The sequence below is a fragment of the Cynocephalus volans genome, unplaced genomic scaffold (assembly GCF_027409185.1).
Source record: "Cynocephalus volans isolate mCynVol1 unplaced genomic scaffold, mCynVol1.pri scaffold_35, whole genome shotgun sequence".
NCBI lineage: Eukaryota > Metazoa > Chordata > Mammalia > Dermoptera > Cynocephalidae > Cynocephalus > Cynocephalus volans.
In genome coordinates this window covers 4,482,974-4,504,264 of record NW_026902463.1, presented here as the reverse complement: position 1 = coordinate 4,504,264, position 21,291 = coordinate 4,482,974, and the positions used below count along the sequence as shown (strand labels likewise).

At 47.7% G+C, this 21,291-nt stretch overlaps 1 pseudogene; it reads left to right on the top strand.

Annotated features, from left to right (window-relative positions):
* Positions 1-5,302: 5,302 nt before the first annotated feature.
* LOC134369026 (histone-lysine N-methyltransferase PRDM7-like) lies at positions 5,303-20,267 on the top strand (annotated as a pseudogene).
* The last annotated feature ends 1,024 nt before the right edge of the window (positions 20,268-21,291 follow it).

Genomic DNA, 21,291 nt, shown 5'->3' with positions numbered 1-21,291 from the left:
CTCCTTGAAAAGATGTAAGTAGTTTCACTTTTCTTTTGGGTAAAGACAATGGATGTGTATGTGATGGGCTGTATCCACCTGCATTTAGGAAGGTGAGATTCTCTCTGTCTCTGCGATCTCTTAGCGGTGTTCCTGGTTTGTTGCTTTTCCAATAATAAAACTGTTTTCTTTCTCTTTTACCTTTGTGGGGAGCTTTCTGGGCTGTGTCTCGACACCAGCAAGGGGACAGCAGGGCAGTCTCTGAGTCCGTGAACACCCGGTGCCCAGCACGCGCTGAAAGAACTAGAAATGCCAGTTGAGGCGCCTCAGAACAAAGCTTTTAATACCTCGTCACTGAAACATCCCAGAGGGAAACCAGTTCTTGCCACGCACTGATGGCTGGCCTGGATGGTTCAGAGCTGACACTCCAGCCGCCCACTCCGAGGTGACACCAGCCCCACCGTGGTGTCGTCATTGGCAGCAGACGCCCAGGCACACACAGGCGGAGGTGGCCTGCTCTGCTCTGATGCTGGAAAAATGCGATTCGCTGGCCGAGGGTGTCTTTTCATTCCGGAAAGAGCTTCCAGAATTTGCCATAGGTGGCGTTGCTGATGGTGACTGTAACATCGGCTGCCCCGTCCTCAGGTATCACGTCCACCTGCTGCACAGTTGCCTCCTTCTACAGCCAGCTGGGGACGGAGAAGCACGTTCCATGAAGACCGTGAGGACCCTCCACTCATTTGGTCAGTTTCAGCATAAATACCCTGGAGGACAGCCTAGCCACCCCCAAGCCCCTGCTCAGACCTCCTTGTGTTGCTCAGGGAGGTACAGCCTGTAGCCCAAGAATGTCCATGAGCACAGATTAGGCACCTGGTGTACGCAGGCTGAGTCATTAACACAGCTCAGGTCCTTTCAGAAACATCCCAGCTACTTGCAGAGTCAGAAAACAGACCTAGGGTTGCCAGGGTGGAGGGGGGCAGGGGGAGGGACGCTGGGGAGAGGTTGGGTGGGGACACAGGGAATAACTGCAATTTGTGGTGAGGGGCACACTGAGAGTATTGATCTGATCATCACATCTTGGGCACAGGAGGTGATAGCTCTGTGCTCCTTGAATATGAATAATCAATTAAAAAAAAATAATCCCAGCTGATGCCTGCACATCTAAAGCTGGGGGTGCTCTGCCTGTTTTGTGGCTCTCCCCAAACACCCAAAGGCCCAGTTCTGGGCCTGGCGCTGGGACCCAGGTCATCACCCTTTCCCGCCCGCCAAGGCCGCTCACCTGAGCTGGGCCCCTGCCAGGCGGACACGGAGGGTGAGGACCCATCTCCTGGTGGCTCTCAAAACCGCCTCTTCCAGCTCAGTTCTCAGTTCCTCCAGCCCATGCCCCAGGAGGGTGGACACAGCCAGGACGTTTGGTTCTGTGGGGCTGTACCTGCCAGGGTAGGACACAGACCCAGAGAGGACACAGACCCGGCTCAGCCTCAGGGATGACCTGTCGAGAAGAGGGTCCCCTTGTCACCCACCCACAGCCGGCTTGTGACACTTTAATTGGTGCAAGGTGAAGACACCAGCCCCACCGGATGGTTAGGACATGGAAGAGTGAAAAGAGGTGGCAGAGGCGGAGGCAAACCCCAGGCTGGGAACGAGGAACTGTCCTGAGATCACCCCTGCCCGCCTGCTGGCCACACCTGGGGAACGGAATGCTCAGCCGGCACTGGGTCTTTGGCTCACCCAGGCACCAGGTCCCCCTTGTTGTGCACTTCCACCATGGAGTCCAGGAGCGGGGCGGGCAGGCCTAGGCCCTGCAGGGCAGACAGCACGCTGGCTTTCTGCAGCTCCGTCTCGGGGTGGCTCACATCCCTCACATGGACAATCAGATCATGCAGGACGGGCCACACGTCAGAGCTGAGGTGAGTCCGACCCCAACCCCACACCCGTGGATGGCCTGCACGGTCACTGCAGGCCGGTGGGGGCAGGAGCTGCCCCGCGTGCAGTCTCAGACGGGCACCTGAGGACGGGGGCTGCTGAGGCCACCCATCGCCCCTGCGTCCGGATCCCACCCACTACCCGCCGTGACTCGCTTAGGCTACTGCTTGTGTGACACGGGGACCACCACTCGGTGCCTGACTGGTCTCGGGGGCCACAGGTACCTGCTCTGCCCCTCCAGATCCATGGACAAGGTGAGTGCCGGGTGTGACCACCCATCCACTGACACCTCATTCAAAGCTTCCAGCTGTTTAATCCTTCTGAAAAATCTTTAAAAAATTTTTTGTAAATGATTTCATGTTTTAAAGGATGCTTTTCTTCATTTTAAAAGTATCTGTACATAGGTTCCTTATGCAAAGTCTGGAAAACACAGAAGAGAGGAAAATAAAAGCCACGTGTAATCCTGCCACCAGAAACAGGTGCCACTTACAGATTAGGGTCTTCATGTCTAGGTTTTGGGGTTTGTTTGGATGTTACTTAAGCTTTTAAAAAATCTTTTCACTTTGGAAAACTTTAAGACTTTCAGAAAACTTGCAGATGTTGGAGTGGGTAGCCCCTGGCCCTTGGCCACCTTTTCCCACAGTCCACCCGTGATGTGAGTGTAGGCACCTGTCCCATTGGAGGGCCGACACTGTTACATGCTTGTCACTCCTCACCTCGTTTGATTTCACTAGCTTTCCCTGAAGGCCTCCTGCCCCAATGCCCAGAAGAAACAGATACGTAAAGTCCTCACATCTCAGGCTCCTTGGCTATGACTGCGTGTAGTTCTTCTGCTCCAATGGTTGTAGGATGTCCTCTGTCTGGAGATTTTCTCAGGTTGACACGGGGTTAAGGGTTTTGGGGGTAGACCACAGAGCAGGGTGTCCCCCTCAGCACCTCATGTCAAAGGCACTTGCTGCCAACCTGACCCTCCATTGGGGACGCCAATCCTGGCCACCTGGCTGCAGAGTGTTTGTTAGGTTTGTCCCTGTTCAGTGACTCTCTCCCCCATGATGTCCTTCTTGGAAGACGTCACTAAATACAGCCCACACTTGTGGGAAGGGTCCACCTCTTTGAGAGTTTGGAGCTACATCAGTCACTGTTTTCAGGAGATTTATCTCTTTTCCCCATTGCAGAAACATAATTGAGAAGGAGCTGGAAGTGGCAGGTAGGATCCTCCTCTGGAGCCACCCTAACCCTAACCCTCACCCTAAACCTAACCATTAACCTAACCCTAACCCTCACACTATCCCTCACCCTAAACGTAACCCTCACCCTCACCCTAACCCTCACCCTAACCTTCACCCTCACCGTAACCCTCACCGTAACGCTAATCCTAACACTCACCCTAACCCTAACCCTAACTCCTAACCCTAACCCTAACTCCTAACCCTAACCCTAACCCTAACCCTCACCCTCACCGTAACCCTTACCCGAACCCTAACACTCACCCTAACCCTAACCCTAACCCTCACCATCACCCTAACCCTCACCATCACCCTCACCCTCACCCTAAACCTAAACCTAAACATAACCCTCACCCTCACCCTAACCCTCACCCTCACCCTAACCCTAACCCTCACCCTCACCATAACACTCACCCTAACCATAACTCCTAACCCTAACCCCTTTGAGATCCCCTGTGGACAGGACCACGGGGCAAGGCTACCCTAGTGCTGAGAGCCAGATCTGGGCCTCATGACAAGCCTGTAAGGCCGGTCACGACCTGAGAGACTGCTCTTCAGTACTCGAGGCTTCTTGACTGACGCATGCGCAGTACCCAGAGTGGCGAATGCCTGAGGTTTTGGGCAGGATCGTCCACCAGGCGGGAAAGAAGTGGTGCCTATTACTGACAGGTTTAAGTTCCGCCCTACTCCCTGCCCCTTTATCCCCTCCTGATCGCTTATTGGCGGGAGCTCGGATTGGCGGTTTGGTGGTACCGGCGGCTGCGTGGCCGTTTCAACGGTCGTCTCCCTCCTGAGAGGATCCGAGCGGGCGCCAGGCCAGGGTGGGCCGCGCGGCAGGAGAAAGCCAGGGAGACTGACAGGAACTCGGGAAGTCTTTGCCGTGCAGTAAGAAACCCTTGTAAACCTTCAGCCCAAGACCTTCAAATTTCAGCCTGGGAAACCCCAGATCCCCTGATCCCCAAGACACCTCGAATCCGCTAACCTGGACTGACCTCAAACCCCCTCGGCCTGAGACACCGACGCACCTCAGCTTCAGACACCTTCAAATCTACCGTTCACCCACAGGAACGCCAAATCCTCTAATGCTTAGAGCCCAAACACCCTAAGCCTGAGGAATCACAATTCCCCTCAGCCTAAGGCACCCCAACCCCCGCAGCCTAGGAAACCCTAAATACCGCAGCCACAGAGAGACCAATTTTCCCCAACCTTAGAGATCCTGCTCAGCCTGGAAACGTCCTTCAGCTTCAAAGACCCCCAAATAACGTCAGTGTCAGAGAGCCTAATGCCCCCTAATGAGAGACCCCAAATCTCCTTAGCCTGAGAGACCCCGAGTTTCCTCAGCCTCAAAAATGCCACATCCTCTCATCCTGAGAGACCCCAAATTCACTTTACCTGATGAATCCCAAAGCCTCTCAACCTGAGCATCCCAAATCTCTTCAGCACGAAAGACCCAAAATCTTGTCCTGAAAAAACCCAAATACTATCAGCCTGAGAGACCCCAAATCCCCTCGACCTGAGAAACCCCCAGAACCTCAGCCTGAGAGATCCCAAATCTCATTGGCCTTGGAGACCCCCAATCTCCTCAGCCTGAGGGATTGCTGCTCCTTAGAGATCCAGGCTGCTTTACTCCCAGACTTTTCCAGAATCTCCTGGTGGAGATCCCAGAAGCCTTCCTATGACAAATGTTCATTTCCTCTCGCTGGAGGAGAGCCCCGCTGGTCAGTGTAACCTGAGTCCCACCAGTCAGGGGCCCTCAAGGTCTCCATGGGACTCCCCTAGCCCTCACACCTCAGGTATCCCCTTGAAGACGCCTAGCCTTGACCCTCAGTCACCTTTGCCACCCTTCCTCAGATGCATCAAGATGCAGGGGAACTGAAACAAAACAGCTTACATTAGGTGGTCTGTGATGGCCAGCAGAGACCCCCCCATCCCGTCAATAGCCCCCAGACCTCCCCAACGCCCTCCAGTCCTTGCAGGGTCCCCACAACTTCCTGGTCTGGACACCCTGGCCAAGTGGAGAAGACAGAGCCTGGCTCTGGGCAGTGGTCTGGGCTGTGGCCCCCTCTCAACAACCTCTCTTTCCACAGGAGCTTTGGCCTTGCAGCTCGGAGACTCACGGGACCTTCTCTACCTTGGAGGTGGAGCAGGGCCTGCCATCCTGTCCCAGCACCATGAGCTCCAACATCTCCCCAGAGGAGAACCCTGAGGGAGATGCAGGGAGAACAGGGCGGAAGCCCATGGTGAGAGGTGGGGGAAGTCGAGCGAAGCTCCAAGCAGGATTTGTACGAAGGATGGAGAGGGGGTACTAGTGACAAGCAGCTGGTGTCTGGAGGGCCACAGACTTGTGGCCTGCAACTCTGTGTGACCCTGGCTGTGCATGTGCATGCAATGGGGACAATTGGTCCTGTCTGGGACATGAGGGCAAAAAGGAGACTAGAATCAAACTCTCTGTGTTGGGGAGAGCTAGGAAAATGCTGTGTTCTCTCAAACCGAACACAATCTGGGGAGGGAGGTAACGAACATCTTTATCCTTGTTTCATAGAGACCACCGCAAGACCCCAGCCTATGTTCTGATTGTTAAGATTACAAGGCAGAAGAAAAGGCCCCACTCGATCTTGTGATGTGTGCAGTAAATCACTGATGAACTATGTTATTTTCTCTAGGCTAAAGATGTTTCCAAAGACATTTCCATATACTTCTCCAAGGAAGAATGGGCAGAGATGGGAGAACTGGAGAAAATTCACTATAGGAATGTGAGAAGGAACGATAATGTGCTGATTAATTTAGGTAACTTCAAGTGCTGGTTGCAGACCGGCCTGCGAAATATAAAACAGGTCTTCTGTCCCCGTGTTATTTTGGCTCTCTCTTAGGCAGCTGCATGGGCCCACAGTTCCCTTCTGTATGGAGACAAATCTGGAGGGGTAATTTTGTTCTTCTTCATCATTTTTTTTTTTTTTTTTTGTCAGTGCACAGCTGAGTATCGGCACTAGTCATGCAGAGCTCACATCTTGACCTTTTTCAAGACTCTCCCAGCACGCGCTGAGCCACACTGGCTTTGTGGTGCTTTCCATTGCCACCACCCTTTGTTCCTCCTCTCACCTCTTCCCTTTTAGGACAAAGATTTGGCTTCTTTCCAGGTGTCGGAGCCTCTCAACCAGCTTTCCTGTGTCACCAAAGGCAGACCAAGCACCATGTGGATGACACTGAGGATTCTGATGAAGAATGGACACCTCGACAGAAAGGTGAGGGGCCAGGAGGAATTAGAGGTGACCTCCTGAAACCATCCTGGGTTGAGGTCTCGGCTTTATCTCAGGAGTTAACAAAGGAGACCATGTTCTCTCAAAAACGTAAATGTTCAACAAACAAGCAAGGTGCAATACAGTATATACAGTAAGAGGCTATTCATATAAAGGTTTTAAACCTGTAAAATAATTACATATTTTATTTACAGATACAGTAATAAGTGCTAAATGTATAAAAATCTGAATGTGAGTAAGAAATACCAAACTCAGAAGTTATTATCACAAGAGAAGGAGGAAGGGCTGGCAGGAGGCTTCACTGCGTCATAGTTACCTTTTTTGTTTGTTTTATTTTTACTTTTGAATTTTGAAATAAAAAGTAGAAATAAAAACATCTCAAGCAGCTGTGGCAGAATGTTGAAATGGGACTGCATGGTGGTGGATTTATGTTTTCCAGCATTATTCTCTGTACTTTTCTATACGTTTAAAGTTTACCATTCTTTAAAGTCATAAAGAAAGAATGGTTTTGCTAGACATTGTTAATTAATCAGCGGGAAATTAACTAAACTTTCATTGAACTGTAAATCCACCAAAAAGCTTTCTAACCCTAATGTCTTAATAGTTCAGTCATTGGATCAACGGTCTTAGAAGAAGACATGACTAACCCCATGGTTTGTCATACATCGTTATCTGCACTCAGTTGATCCCCCCCTTAGTCACTTTATCATCTCTTATCGAGAAATCTTGTGGGATTTCTACAAGAATTTTTTTTTTTTTCCTTTTGAGATTTCTTATGAGAAATCACACAACGGCAACTTACCCTTCCTAACAATTTTTGAGTGTTTGATATTATTAACTATATACACACTGATGTGCAAGAAACTGCTAGAACTTTTTCATCTTGCATGACTAAAGCTACACCCGTTGAACAACAACACACCATTTCCTCCTGCCCCAGTTCTTGGCAACAATTCTACTTTGTTTCTATGAATTTGATTACTTTAGATACCTCATATAAGTGAACCATGCCATATTTGTCTTATTGTGACTGGCTTCTTTAACTTATCAAAATGTCTTCGGTTTGTCCACGTCATAGCATTGGCAGGGTTTCTTTATGTTCTAAGGCTGAATAATAGCCCATTGTATTTATATACCACATTTTCTATATCTATTCACTTGTTGATGGATATTTAGGTTGCTTCCACCTCTTGGGGGGAATCTCTCTCTTCCTCTTCTTGTAAAAGCACTATTCCCATCATGAGGGCCCCACCCTCATGAACTCATCTAACCCTAATTACTTCCCCAAAGCTCCATCTCCCAATGTTATCACACCAGGAATTAGAATTTCAACATATGAATTTTGGAGGAGCAAAATCCAGTCATAGCACCCATTTTTTAACTGAGTTTTTTTTGTTGTTGTTGAGTTGTAGGAGTTCTTTAGATATTCTAGGTATTAACCCTTTTTCAGACATATGGTTTGTAAATATTTTCTCTCATTCTGTAGGTCGCCTTTTCACTCCACTGATTTTTTCTTTCAGTGCTCAGAAGTTTTCAGGCTTTACATAGTCTCTTTGTCTATTTTTGCTTTTGTCACTGATGCTTTTGGTGTCATTTCCAAGGAATCATGGCCAAATTCGATTTCTTGAGTCTTTCTCCCATGTCTTCTTCTTGGAGTTTTATACTTTTGGGTGTTAGATTAAGGCCTTTAATCTATTTTGATGTTATTCTTGTATGTAGTGTAAGATAAGGGTCAATCTCCATTCTTTTGCATATGGCGATCCAGTTTTCCCCATACCGTCTCTTGAAGAGACTGTCCTTTCCTCCATTGTGTGGTTTTGTTTAGCGTTTTTTCATGAAAGTTAAGCCAATTCATTTTTTAAAAGATAAATGTAATGGAAACCTTGTGAACACAAGAAGAAGCAGAGATGAGGTTTGGTGTTGTTTTCTTTGCTTTGTGGTGCGTGACCATTTACCTCAGTTGGTGAGAGTGTGGTGTTAACACCAAGACACTGGGTTCTCTTTTTTAAAAAAAAAAAAACATTTTAAGAAAATTAGCAATGCCTCCAATAGAAGCAAAGGTCTTAATGTTACTTCAGAAACCGTTTTCAAATCACCCGTGGATAATACTTGGAATTGTCACTCTAGTTCAGAATTCTCTGTCCCTAATGAGAATCTTCTGAGCTGGGAAATATTTACCGACCAAAACACTGGTTTCTCATCACCTTTTAGTCAAACCTCCTCGGGCGGCCTTCAGAGTGGGACAGAGTAAACACCAGAAGGTGAGTAACTGAAAAATCCTATCGACAAGTCAATCTTCCTCATGGAAGATCCAAACACATGGAAGGGAAGGAGAATGTGCAGAGTATCCTAGGACTGCTGCCTTCCTTTTCTGATCTCTTCAGCACAATGTCTGACATCATCATTTTAAGAGTTAATAAGAAGAGCAACAATAATCACTACCACTCGTTTTATTTTTGCAATATTTCAGACTTTATTTTAAGCATTTTACATGAATAAACTCACTCAAACCTTACAACTATAACTATAACCATTTTGTGGATGAAAAAACTGAGCTACAGAAATGTTTGAGATCACAGTCAGTAGTGGTTCAGTCTAATCCAATACTCCTTCATTCTCTAAAGTACTTACAAGCTCATTAAAGCTTTCGTGTTTTGTAAAGTTCATGTTGCCTTACCCGGACACCTTTACATTATTCATCGGACTGATTATTTCAACCTAATTCTTGTCTGCTGTGCTAAGTGAGAGATACGCTAAGACACTCTGAGGGAAACTTGCAAATATACAATCAATTTGCACTGCGCACGGTCCCAGAGGAAGGCGGAGATAGTTCCTACTCTCTCATAAGGGATGCTTTCAGATGTGAGAAAGTTGCTCCAGGCCCTGAGAAGTTTGAGGTTTGACTGAGAAACAACAGATAGGAAAATGACTTAGCACTTCATGTATTTTACACTATCCAGTAGAAATGCATCCTGGTACTGATTTTAAACTCTCCTCCCTGTAGGAAGAAGTAACTACTCCTTTCTCTGGGCCCAAATTAGGCAAATGTCATGCTGTTTCGAATCATTTATTTAGCCTGCTGCTTCTGTATTGTGAGTTCTTTGAGAGCATGGTTCATACCCGATTTTTCTCAGGAGTCCCAGGCGAGGCTTAGAGCCCCTGAGGGCCCCCTGAATGTTTTCTGAATGATTCCAAGTTTTGCAAATTAAAATACGTGTAACAGGGTCAAGTAATGCTGAAGATAATATCTTTGAATTAGATTTCAACTGTAGAGATGGTTGAGGAGGTAAATCGATGTCAGGACTATAAGAGAAATTATTAATCTCATGTTTGCACTGTATTTAACAACTCGCAAAACACTTTGGTGAACATTATTGCATTTCATGTTCACTATACCATTAAGAATGAGAATGCATGCCAATTTGTGGATCAGAAAGCTGAGTAGAATTAACTAATAGTACACCCTTCCTTAAGTAGAATTGGTACAGGAACCAGTTCATTCAATTCCAAAGTTAAATATTCCTTCCAGGTTATGGCAGTTTGCAACTCTTAGCATCACTTTCTTAGTTGTCTGCATACATTTATACCAACTGTTTCTTCTCTTCCCAACCTCACTGTTCATTTTCTAGATGTGTGTTGTACCCTCTGTGCTTTTCTACATTTCTCTTTCAATCAAAAGTCTACTAGTTCATAGAAGATCCCCTCTTTTTCTCTATAAGCCCCTACCTCCTTCTTTCAAAGACCTGGTTGAGTCTCCTGCTAGTATTCCAAAATATTCTCCCTCCCTCACTCTAACGTATATAGAGAAAGTTGAAAGAAAAGAGCCTTAAGACATGGGTTCTAGTCCTGGAGTCACTACCCAATCAGGCCTTTCCCTTTCTCTCTGGTATTCAGACACTCCAGGTTTTTCAAGGGACTGTTGAACAAAACTCCTACATGTGAAAACATGTTGCAAGCCCTAAGAAACTAAATAAATGTATGTTGGTTTTTAATATGTGACTCTCACATTAAAGGGAATGTCCAGGGCACTGTTAAGTAATGAATCTAGTTTGAAGAAATTGCCCGGAACAACAGATTTCCTGAACACAAGTGACTCAGAGAAGGCCCAGAAACGAGTGTCCCCTCCTGCAGAAGCAAGTACCTCCAGACGGCACTCTAGACAAAAATTGGGTAAGAGAAAATAATTTGGGGACTTTATCCCCTCTAGGTCCTTTAGAAAAGTTGATGAGTATGGTCTAGATATGTGGCGAAGACTTTCAATAGGCCTGCACTTAAGCTGGACTATGCTGAGACCAGAAGTTAGGTACTGTACTGAATAGCATGTGGGAACACCAACTCTGAAGTCACACGCTTGTTTTAATCCACGCAGAATCATTAGGGCCTTGGGCAGACATTATAAATTCTCTGCACTCCTTAAAGCTAATCTGTAAAATGAAGATAAACACATATAGCTCATATATGTTTTAAAAGCATTAAATTAAATATAAAAGAACTGATACATACAACTGTGATAATAGAGACCACATTTTCTTATTGTACATCCATGCCTTTGTTCCATGCCTAATATGTAATGCACCCTCAACAAATATTTTGTGGATAAATAAATGCATGAATGAACTGTTTTGTAAGTAGAAAGTTTGGGAGGTTCAATCTGATCATGGGAATCCAGAAACTAAAATTGACTTATGCATCTGTAGTCAGTGTGGAGTCTTAGTCTCTCTGAAATAATAGTTAAGAGGTACTGAAGGGGTGGGGAGCCAGAGTATGTAGAAGGATAGATAATAATTTGATGGTAAGAGATTTCACATCTTCTGAAAAAACAGAAACAAACACTCCAGACTCCTAACTTCACTCACTTACTCTTCTCCAATGTAGAACTCGAGAGAAAGGAGATTGAAGTGAAGGTGTACAGCCTGCGAGAAAGAAAGGGTCGGTCATACAAAGAGGTCGATGAGCCTCAGGATGATGACTACCTGTGTAAGTGACCCTTTTGGCCCACTCATGGAGAAGGCTATATCCCGGTAGAATAATTTTATCTTGTTGTTTGACCCCAAATCATTCCTTTACTCTGGTGGCTTGGGATACAGGATTGAGGCTAAATTATGTAACTGCTGGGCTCTTTCTGAAGCTCTTTATATCCAGGAACATGCACTATACTTTTCCAAATCCCTGCTGCTCTCGCCTCCAGATTGTGAGAAATGCCAGGACTTCTTCATCGACAGCTGTGTGGCTCATGGACCCCCTACATTTGTAAAGGACAGTGCAGTGGACAAGGGGCATCCCAACCGCTCAGCCCTCACTTTGCCCCCTGGGCTGAGAATTGGGCCGTCGGGCATCCCTGAGGCCAGGCTTGGAGTATGGAATGAGGCATCCGATCTTCCACTGGGTCTGCAGTTTGGCCCCTTTGAGGGCCAGATCACAGAAGATGAAGAGGCAGCCAACAGTGGCTACTCCTGGATGGTGAGAAGGGCCTACCTTACCCCATCTTCTGGCTTCCTATATCCCTTCTGTGCCTTTGGTGGGACATCACCTTCTACATGCTAGAACATGGATACTGGCAACATGGTTAGCTCTGTGTACTTAGTGGTCTTTGCATGAACCTGGAACTCCTATTTAAAGGTCAGAGGGTGAGCGGGAGAAAAGTGGCACGGAGACAGAAAAAGTGCATTCTCCCTATGGGGCCTCAGCTCTGACTGGACAAATCAACTCAGATGTGTAGATGATGCTGAGGAGTACACAGCATGTGTCACCATTGGCGGCTGAATCCATGCAGGCTCAAAATGCATCGATGACAGTACAATAAAATAATTCTGATTATTACCTGCCCCTCAACCCCAAAATGACTAACTTATTTTTCTGAAACTCAGATCACCAAGGGGAGAAACTGCTCTGAGTATGTGGATGGAAAGGACAAATCTCGGGCCAACTGGATGAGGTAAGGCCAATAGGTTTCGGGTTCCAGCAGGGACACTCATCTCTCTCAAGCTCGGCTTCTTTCCTCCTCAGCATGCCTCCCTCGATGGATTTTACACTCTCTGTTCTCCTTACAATGTTCTTTCATATAATGAACATCCAGGAAAAAAGAGATAAAATATAAATATTACCATTTCTTTTATGAAAAAACTAAATCTCTATGATAGACAAAATTGGGGCACCAGAATAAACGCTGAGGAGCCTAGATTCATTGGGGATGCTGGATTCGCACTTTCATTGATCTAATCAGCATTTATTAAGCACTTACTATATTCTTGTTTAGAAAATGGAGTACATCACATGAACAGATCACACAACCCATGCCCTCGTGGAGGACTATTGCGCGGAGATGTGAAACATTTGATTATAGGAGAAGTACACAAGGCCAAGACAACCTAAAACAAGGGACCTTTAAACTGTGAGGGCAGGAAATCTTGCCAGCTTCAATGAAATTAAAACCTGAAGCCTGAGAAGTGAGCTGCAGGGTGGTCACGGGCCTCTGTGCTGCATGGGCCAGCCCCTTTCCATGAGGGACTCTCATTTTATTAGAAGATAAGAATATGGACATACTGTTATTATTCTGTATTTTCATGCTAGGACAAAGGGACCTCTAAGTTTCTATGGAAACCCAGGGAGGCAGGTGAATGGCACCTGGGTAAACTATGGGAGATTAGAGAAAGGTCTCTTAAAAGAAGATAGACTTGGGCTGAGTAAAGAATGATGTGTGCTAATCCAGAAGCGGAGTACATGATTGATCAAACACCAAATTCTGTGCTATCAGCAGAAATCGATTGAGAGTTTAGAGAAGTGAGAAGTTAGTATTTTATGGCCAATCAAGGTGGAGGTAAGTTTGTAATTGGGCTTTGAAGAATGGATAAGTAGGCAAAGGGGGGGAAAGCATTCCAGGCAGGATGAGCACCATAAGCAGGACTTGGAGAAAGAGGCTTAGGTATGAACAGCAGGTTCCTGGAGGAGGGTAACGGCATGGCCCGTCACAGCATGGGGGCCTTGACCATCTGGTGACAAGCCCAACACGGCCCTGGCAGGTAGTGGAGACTCACTGCCTGTTATTTTCTGTCCCTTTGTCTGCCTCAACCCCAGGTATGTGAACTGTGCCCGGGATGATGAGGAGCAGAACCTGGTGGCCTTTCAATACCACGGGCAGATCTTCTATCGAACTTGCCAGGTCATCAGGCCGGGCTGTGAACTGCTGGTCTGGTACGGGGATGAATATGGCCAGGAGCTGGGTATCAAGCGGGACAGCAAGTGGAAGAAAGAGCTCACAGCAGGGAGAGGTGGGCACCACTATTATTCTTTAAATAGAACAGAAGAGAAAGAATTCTCCTTGGGAATTTTCATGGTACAACTCTTAAGTAGAGTAAAAGGCAGTCGAAAGATGGAAAAATTTCAAATCAGGTGCTTCTGAAATTAAGGATTCATTTCATTTGCCTTTGACTCTTAGGGACAATTTATATTTTGAAATTTCTGTTCTTATTTTATTTTTTTAACTTCTTTATATGAAAAATATATAACAACATATAGTCCTGACAGGCTTAGAGACAAAGAAAAAGTCTCAAGCACCTACCAGCTCTTTTATCAAGGCAGTTTCATCTGGCTCTTTTAATTGTTTCTTAATTTCTTCCATATTTCTAAATAACATGCATATATTGTTTTTCATTCATTCATTATTTCAATTAGTTGTCACGTGAATTCCTACTCTGTGCCAGACGATGTTCCAGGAACAGGAAATACACACAGAACAGGATGATCAGAATATGTGCTCTTGAGCAGCTGACACGTGAATTAAGGAAACACGCAGACACGCACAGGCATGTGCATATCAGACAGTGATTCGTGCTTTCAAGAAAACTAATCCAGAAAAGAGCCTAGAGATCATCATGAGGGGAGGGAGGGTGTGACAAGGGATGGTCAGGGAAGTTTCTTCTCAGGACATAACATTTGAGAGGTGCATAGTTGTGGGCAAAGGACTCCAGGCAGAGGGAGCAGCTCGTGCAACAGCCCTGAGGCAGGAGAGAGTGAGGGTGTTTGAGGAATGGCTGAGACCACCCAGGTGAAGGAAGCAGAGAAGGGAGCAGAGGTCAGAGAGATACACAGAAGCCTGGACATGTAGTGCCCATGATTCCTGCCCAGAAACTGGGGATTTTCCTAAGATGGAAACAATTGTGGAGTTTTGGTTAATTTTCAGAAAATAAACTGCAGTGGGTAATCCCATCAGAGGCCACTTTAGACTCCAGGTAAGAGAGGATGGTGGGTTGGATAAAGGTGGAAGTCAGGAGGTAAAAAGTCTGATTAGGGATACAATTAAAACAGAACTTTCTATTAAATTTGAAATGGCCTAAGACTGAATGAAATAACTCAAGTAGGAATATTTGGCGTGTCACCCAAGGAAGGACATATTTTCATTTTATGATTTGTGGACAGAGAGAGAAGCAATTCACAATCTAGTTTAGGCAGCAGGAACCAGAGTCCTTTACTCAAGGGGGACTGGACCACTCTGAATCCCACTTCCTGATGGAGAACCAGGTACACAAGAGTCCTCAATTAAATGTCTTTGACTGGGGAAACTCAAATTCAGTGCTCTTTAACCACTACTCTACACTGCCTTCTACATTTGTGCATCTCCAGACAAAGTGGCTCCTGACTTTATAGATCCCTTTCCCCTCATAAGAAAAGTCACTAAGGATGAGTCCATCCATAACAGCCCCTTTTCGTGTTGCTATAACACAATACCTGCGACTGGATAGTTTATAAAGAACAGAGGTTTATTTGGCTTATGATACTGGGACAGCTGCATCTGGCATGAGCCTCAGGCTGCTTCTACTCATGGTGGAAAGTGGCAGGCAGCTGGCAGGTACAAGCGGCAAGAGGAAGCATGAGAAAGAGAGATGGGGGAGGTGGTAGGGTCTTTTAAACAACTAGCTCTCGTGGAAACTAATAGAGTGAGATCTCACTCACTACTGCCACCTTCCAGGGAGAACATTAATTCATTCATGAGGGATCTTCCCCCCATGACTCAAACAGCTCCCAACACTGCCATATTGGGGATCAGAATTTCACATGAGTTTTGAGGGTTCAACACATCCAAAATCTATCACCATCTACGTAATCCAAAGTCAGTTATTATTTCTCAGTAGAATAAAATAGCTGCAGATGCTCTATCAGGAAAAGTACCCAGAGATTAGGGGGAGAAGACGATATGATATGACCCAGAAGATACTTGTAGTGTGTGTGGCAAAGTCACTGCAGTTCCTTCTGTATAAAGACTGAAGCTGCCTCTGATGCTACTGAAGGTCCCTGGTTTGGCTGGTACATAGACAAGGCCCTTGACCTAGGCTTTCTGGATTTCTGTGGAAGTTGTAGAGAACAAAAAATGGAATGAAAAAAGACTGTAAAGGAACACTCGGTGGGAGACAGCAGGCGTTACCACATGAGGAATGATTAGGGGAGCAGGCCTTACCATACAACTAAGCAGATGTCCCAGACAGTGTTGTCTACACCTCCCCTAACCAAAAACTTCCTCTTTCAGCAGAACAAAAGCCAGAGATCCACCCATGTTCTTCAAGCCCTCTGGCCTTCTCCAGTCAGAAATTCCTCAGGCAACATGTGGAACACAATCACTCCTCTCAGACCTTCCCAGGGACATCTGCAAGAGAACTTCTCCAGCCAGGGAATCTCCATCTAGTTTGTCAGAATCAGGAGCAGCAACGTTCTGATCCACACAGCTGGAATGACAAGGCTGAAGGTCAAGAGGTCAAAGAAGGGTCCAACCCCTTATATAAAAGGACAAAGCAGAGGAGAATTTCAAACACATTTTAAAGCCCACCCAAAGGACTAATGGGGAGTTCTCAAGAAGAGTCCAGAACAGGCCAGAAAGTGCGTCCAGAGGACACAGGCAAATTATTTGTGGGGTTAGGAATCTCAAGAATTGCAAAAGTCAAGTGTGGAGAGTGTGGGAGAGGCTTCAGTAACAAGTCAGGCCTCATCCTACACCAGAGGACACACACAGGGGAGAAGCCCTACCTTTGCGGGGAGTGTGGGAGGGGCTTTAGCCAAAAGCCACACCTCGTCCAACACCAGAGGACACACACAGGGGAGAAGCCCTACCTTTGCGGGGAGTGTGGGAGGGGCTTTAGCCAAAAGCCACACCTCGTCCAACACCAGAGGACACACACAGGGGAGAAGCCCCAGCAATAAAACCACATCTCAACAGAGAGAGAGGTGGCCACCACACACCTCCACGCCCCAGCACTGAGGGGGCTTCAGAGAACGTCTTTTGACCTCTTGCCTTCCCCAGGAGTGTCGAAAAAGATGTAAGTGATCAAACACACCCTCCACTTTCATGACCAGAGACGAGGCAGAAAATGTGGGGGGTCCGGGATTCCTTTAGGGCTCACGGGCTATGGACAGGTACAGATCCCCTCCATGTCCCGCATGGCTCCCCTCTATGTTCTTCTGGCCTCCTTTTCCAATAAACGTTGTTCCCACACAAACCTGCAGCACGGGCTGTGTACCTCGTCCCCAGTTCCGAAGGCGAGAGAGTCCAGGAGGCCACGGGAACTCAGACTCTCAGCAGGGTCTCACGGGAACCAAGTCCCACTTAAATCACCTCCTGGGCCCAGGGAGAGAACCAGGGGAGGAGATGGAGACAGGGATGGGTCGGGAGGGGACCACCCCCACCAGCGACCCATGGTCTCTCCCGTTACCCCCATCTCTGTAGCCTCAGAGGCGAAAGCCAGGCCCAGACACGAGTGGGAACTCAAGAGAAAAGGAAAAGAAGTCAGGAAACCAGTTGGCCAAGGCCCCAACTTCTTCTCAATGGGTCCAGTCATCAGGTTGGGTATCAGGTATCATAGCAGAGGGGGCAATTGCAGCCCCAGGATCTAGGGCACGTTTACAGAGCAGGGCTTCAGTGGTGGGGTGGTCCCAAACCCTTTAATGACAGAGGCCTCATTCCTGTCGGGTCCTGACCACATGAGCCAAGTCACTAAACCTCTCTTGAAACAGTAAGGCTAAGCCTGTGAACCAAACTGACTCCATTTTCCCTGCAGAAGACACTTTGTTACTTTTCCACTCCTCAGTCATGAGACCCCTCCATGCAAATGATTACCCCATGGGCTGCCCTGACAAAACAGACTGACATAAGACAGGAAACAGATATTTCCTGAGTGGCAAAACCCCTCCCCAAGGCTTGTTTACTATAATTGTAAAAGTTACAGTTTAACCTAAGACCGCTTTAGGAATTCCCACCTGTGCACAAAGTGTCAAGGTGACTGCTACAATGACCCTCCTGGGGTGACAATGATGAATAGCACTGCCTACTGAGCATACACCCATGACACAACCAGGAAGAACAGAACGGAACACCTCCTGTGATGCTGCCTGCCACCCCTTAACTCCTTTCCTATAAAAAGACCCTGAGCAGCTCCCCTGGGGGGGCTAGCTTTACTGTTGCTACCCCCCTCATGCATAAGTCCATCTCCTCTTTTAATAAAGCGCTGCTTGCTCTATTGCTGGGTACATTGTTCATTTCTATGACTTTGGAATCCGAGAACCTAATTTAATCACTGGCAAAAATTGGAAGGGCATCGGAGAGGACCCCAGCTGCAAGAGGCAAGTGGCCACTGGGACTATTTTGCTCCCATGTCTCTGCTGCTGGCAGATCTCTCCTGGAGTCCCTGGCCTAAGTTCTGACAAGTCAATGCTTTATTCTCTTTACGTTTCTCTGACTTTCCCGGCCCTCTTCTGTTTGCTGGATTGTATCCACGTCTGTACAGGTGCACCGTGGAGGGCTCCTGGCTATGCTTTGTTTTTCTGATTTAAATCTAGTTGGTACTTTTCTTCTTTATGCTGAAAACAAAGGGGAGAACTGCTTTTATCAATTCTTGTTAATGGAGTAGGTTGGCCCCGCAGATTGGGACTAGGCTGAACTGGACCCCACTGCTCCTCTTTTCTCTTTGTTTGTTTGCTTGGTCAGAAATTTAGTTGAATACGTGTAATCTGAATAAACCTTCCAATCCTTGCATCAGCTTTTGGACTTCGAGGTCATTTGTTTAATGCGAGAGGGCAGGGCAAGCCTGGCCGGTTGGTAACACTCTGTGCCTCAGTTTCTTTGTCAGAAGAACACGGAGAGTATATGTTCCTGCCTGTACGAGTTTGTCAGGGCTGCCATAACAAAATACCAAGAACAGGGCTTCAGCAGCAGAGCTCTATCCTCTCACAGTCCTGGAGGCTGGCAGGCCAAGATTGAGGTGTGGCAGGGCCAGTTTCTCGTGAGGCCCTCTTCTCCCTGTGTCCTCGCGTGGTCTTTTCACTATGCACAAGCATCCCTTCTTTGTGCTCAAATTCCCTCTTATAAGAACAGGACATTTAATTAGGGCCAGCCCTAACACACAACCTCATTTTATCACTGTGAGACCACATACAGTCACATTCTGAGCTACTGGCGGTTAGGGTTTCAACTTATGAACTGGGGTGGGGGAGCACAATTCAGCTCATAGTACTACCTCACAGAGCTGTTGCAGGGTTACTGAATGAGTGTAACGTGCTTAGCACCATGTCTGGCACATGGTAAGTACTCAGTAAAAGTTAGCTATTGATATTATTATGTATGTCTGTGATTGCTTGTATATCTTTGAAAGGCAGACTGGTATGGCATGAATTGTGTTTCCCCCAAAAGTCATAATCCCCAGTACCTGTGAATATGACCTCGTTTGGAGATAGGGTCTTTACAGACGATCAGGGTAAGATGATGTCATTATCATGGGCCTATAATCCAATACGACTGGTGTCTTTACGGAAAGAGGAAGTTTGGGTATAGGAAAGACGTGCACGGGGGAAGCCGGCCATCTACAAGCCAAGGCCGCTGCAGCCGCTGGAAGCTGGGAGAGAAGCATGGGGCAGGTTCTTCCCCACAGCCTCAGAAGGAGCCAGTCCTGCTGACACTCGATCTTGAGCTTGTGCCCCAGAACGGTGAGAGAGGACACCTTGCTGTTCAAGCTTCAGCTGTTCGAGCTGCCCGGCCCGTGGTCCTCTGTTGTGGCAGCCCCTGGAAACTCATGCGCAGACTGCCCTTTACACTCCTAAACACCTAGAGCCCAGTCTAGCCCTGGCGATGCCGCAGGCGTGCTGTAAGTAATTTCTGAGTCTGCTGCGAAGTTTCACCGTCTCTCTGGGTTGAAATCACGTGTCCTCATCAAGCACTCACTGCTGGTTCCCAGAAGTTCCTTCATGATATTTAAGGTGCTGGAGTCATGAACTAATTCTTTCATTTATTTTTTGAAAGTATGATTTTCCTGATGTTTTCCCCCTAAGTTCTCCCAAGAGGTCCTCCAGGAAAAAAAAAAAAAAAAAAAATTATGACTCTTTTATTCTGCAGGTGTCTGGGAAATGGAGGAGGGGGAGAGAATCTATCCCAGTTCTCCTGTCCCTGGAGATCAGGATTCCCCCCAAGCCTTGCTGAAGTCCTGTTGCAGCTGGGAACAGGTGAAAACCTGCTATTTACTTTTTGGAGAGTCAGATAAACAGGCCGTTTGCGGCAGCACCGGTGTGGGCTCAGGGGCTGAGAAGAGGGCTGGGATCCAGCTGCTCCCCTGGATAGCTCAAGCAGCAGCTTTTCTGCCCTGCTTCTGTCATCCAAACAGGCCGTGGACACCTTGGAGTTAGGGGGCGGCCTCCTCGATACACAGTGCCATGCAGAGTGGGAACCGTGGAAACCGCAGCACGTGCGGAAAGTCCCAAAGCCAGGAGGCAGTGCTGACACCGCTAGACCCTCCCTAGGGCAGAGCGCTTCTGCTGCCCCCCACCCCAGCGATGCACAGCAGAGCAGCCCTCTGAGCCACCAGCCTGCGCCATGGCAACTTCACAGCAGCTGGATTTAGAGGCGTGACGCGTCTGAACTGAGAGGCTCGAGCCACCGAGGCCGCTGCCGTGTGTAGCTCAGAACCGGCCTCAGCCAGGATGGCCCCTGACCACCCTCGGGGTCTGCTGGTGACAGACGTCCCCTCGTCCCTTCCTTGTCATCGCTATGCTGATGACACAAGCACTGCCGCCTCCAGCCTGGGCTCCTCTCCCCAGTGCCAGGTGCATCTATGCAGCCACCAAGTGGCCACCTCCCCTGGGGGCTAAGGGGTGTCCAGACAACAGAGATGGGGTCTGCTGTGCCTATCCCGGGGCGTCACTCTGAGCCAGACATAGGGACTGTCCCCCACCCCCCACTCCCCTTCATGCCCCAGCTCTGCACGTTAGTGCTCCTGACGGTTCCTCCTCCAGAATCTAATCCCACCACTCACATCACCTGAAGCCACAGCCCCATCAAGCCCCCACCTGTGTCACTGCCCAACACACTCCTCACCCCCAGCATCGCATACCCAGGCCCATGAGGCTTCCCGGATCAAATGTCAGACTAGGGCACCCCAACTCCCAGCTCCTGAGGGTCCCCATGTTTGCTGAGCGTCTGTTGCGGGGGACGTCACACGGCCCTGAGGTCCTCCTCAGGCTTCCCCTTAGCTTCCTGACGCCAAGCACTCCTGGGCGGGTCACATGGGCACCCCAGTAGGTCAAAGTGACACAGCCTGATGGAAGACACCCCAGAACTGCTCAACTCAGGAGGGGACTGGCCCCCTCACCATGGGATTAGTAGTGTCAGTGGATTTCCCAGCTGGAACTCCAATCCCTGCACATGGAGTGTCCCCCAAGCCACCACATCACCCCATGGGACTTGAGGTGAGAGGGACTAGCACACATCTTAGCCCTAAGAAGGGTGCATGGGGTACACCAAGTCTCCCCAAAGCTTATGTGTTGGAGTCCTGACCCCAGAATGTGACTCAGAATGCAACTGTGTTTGGAGATGGGGTCTTTAAAGAGGTGATTAAGATAAAATGAGGTCACAAGGGTGGGCCCTAATCCAATAG